The sequence below is a fragment of the Cinclus cinclus genome, chromosome 14, assembly GCF_963662255.1.
Source record: "Cinclus cinclus chromosome 14, bCinCin1.1, whole genome shotgun sequence".
Taxonomy (NCBI): domain Eukaryota; kingdom Metazoa; phylum Chordata; class Aves; order Passeriformes; family Cinclidae; genus Cinclus; species Cinclus cinclus.
The window spans coordinates 4230701-4233200 of record NC_085059.1 but is presented as its reverse complement, the minus strand read 5'-3'; positions in this window follow the sequence as shown (position 1 = coordinate 4233200).

The following is a 2500-nucleotide window of genomic DNA, read 5'->3' as shown; positions in this document are numbered from 1 at the left end:
AGGCAGCTGAGTGCTTGAGGGGCAGGTGGGTGGCACGTCCCCAGCACAGGCACTGGGAACTCTGCTCAAAGCTTGGGGCTTTCTCTTGATCCATCATCCCAAGGCCATGCAGTGACACGTGTTGGCACTGGGAGCAGCTGCAGATGGGATATGGGTCAGGAAGTGTTCCCTGGCAGGATGGGCAGGGCTGGCACAGGGTGCCCAGAGCAGCTGTGGCTGCCCCTGGATCCCTGGCAGTGCCCAAGGCCAGGCTGGAGCAGCGTGGGACAGTGGCAGGTGTCCCTGCCATGGCAAAGCTTGCACTGGGTGGGATTGAAGGTTCCTTTCCACGCAACCCCTCCTGTGATCTTGTTTTCAATGGATTTAAATTGATGGTAGTTGTGGTTAACAAAAAAATGGAAAAAGTCGCAGGAGTGGGATCTGTTTTAGCTGGTAAGGAGTCCAAAGCAGTGTTGGGGGTGGGAGTTTGCTGCTTCCCCCTCCACAGCTGTAGCTCTTCTGGCAGGTTCCTGCCGGGGATTTCACAGCTATTTCTACTGACTGTGTCGTTGACTTAGGGCTGGGCAATGGATTAGAATGGAAAGTCTTGTCTCCCTTTCTAGGAGCAAGGGATGAGGTCTGGCAGCTGTAGGATTTGCAGCTGTCGGGGAAGAAGGGACAGTTGTGTAAGACATCTATGCCGTGCCTACGTGAGGATGCACATCTTTTATTTGTCTGAGAGGCCAAGCTCCCGGACAGAGAGAAGGGGCAAAGTGACAGCAGAGAAGAGAGAAGGAGGAGAAGGTACAGACATGCAGGCCGTTGGCTTGGGTGGGCCGTGGGATTGATGCCTTTTCTTGGAGGCCAGCTTCCCTGGTGCACTCAATTCTTGTCTCTTCCTGAGACTTCAATGCTGCGTGAGGAGCTCAGCAGTGCTGAAAGAAGAGCCCTGTCCTTTGCGATCCCTTTGGGATGGCAGTGGAAGTGCCCTGAGTGCACATGCAGAGGCCCCTTGGTGGCTTCTCCTGCCAGGACAGGGACACTGAGTTGGCAACTAAATGGCTCCTGCCAATGACATTTAGGCCTTTGAAATAGCTGCAGCAAGTGGTGTGAAACTGCTTTGTGAGCTGGGCCCTTGGCATGAGCTGTGAGGGGCTGAGGGCTGGCCTGAGCCAGTGCTGTGTTCCCACAGCCTCAGCTGCGCAGCAGGCACTGCCAGAGTGCCTGAACCCACTTTTGAAAGCATGCTTTAAACAGCTGCTGGTGCTGAGCTTCCCCTTGGCACCCTCTGACCAAAGAGTGGTTTGGTTACTGTGGGGGAGTTTGCTTTGCAAAGCGTGTGGGATTTGCCAGTGCTCCGTGTGATGGGGATGCTCAGGGAGTGAGGGGCTCTGGGGGCTGCTGGCAGCAGCAGGAACACGGGCAGGGTGAGGATCCTGGGCACAGGGCAATGGAAGGCAGCGGGGGAAGCAAAGCCCAGAGGCTTTGGAGGCTGCAAGCCTTAAACATCAGCCCCTGCAGCAGCCCGGGTGCAGGTCCCAGACTTGCCAAGGCTGTCGAGACCTTCAGAGCATGGAGGTGGATGTTGCATCCCTGTGCCTGATGCTGGCTCCTGCCCAGGAGTCCCTGTGGCCGCAGCAGGAAGGGTGTCAGGAGGTTTCCTTTGCTTTGGTGGCGTTGCTGCAGGGCCTGCTGCTGTCAGAGCTCCCTCTCTGCTGGTGAGAGCTTTGCCCTTGGGGACACTGCTGTGCCCCAGGAACAGCAGTGCTGGCTCAGTGGGACCCCCCTGCACAGGGACCCTCAGCCAGGGCTGGCTGTGCCAGCACTCCCAGGGACCTGCAGCCCCAGGAACCATGAGCAAGTGGAAACCAGCACTGTGCAAAGGTTGCCCAAAGGAATTGCAAAGAGAGGCGAGGTTTTAATAAGAAATAGTATTTATTGAACAAAGTTCAGCCAAACATTTGAAGAACATGTTTCCTTCTAACAACAACAACAACAATCTCTAGAACATATTTACAAGGAAGACTATACTGGTAACAATCTGGGACCTACACAGTAAAAATCTAGAAGCTATAGATTAACATTGTGGGAACTTTAGGCTAACAATGTTGAAATTGTTCCTTTAAAAAAAGCCTTGAACATGCTGAACATATTTACAGCGGGGCCCTATAGATGCCCATTATCCCTGTCAGTCTGGGAGGGAGGGAAGGAAGGAAGGAAGGAAGGAAGGAAGGAAGGAAGGAAGGAAGGAAGGAAGGAAGGAAGGAAGGAAGGAAGGAAGGAAGGAAGGAAGGAAGGAAGGAAGGAAGGAAGGAAGGAAGGAAGGAAGGGAGGAAGGAAGGAAGGAAGGAAGGAAGGAAGGAAGGAAGGAAGGAAGGAAGGAAGGAAGGGAGGGAGGAAGGGAGGGAGGGAGGAAGGGAGGGAGGGAGGAAGGATGGGAGGGAGGAAGGAAGGAAGTAAGGAAGGAAGGAAGGAAGGAAGGAAGGTAGGAAGGAAGGGAGGGAGGAAGGGAGGGAGGGAG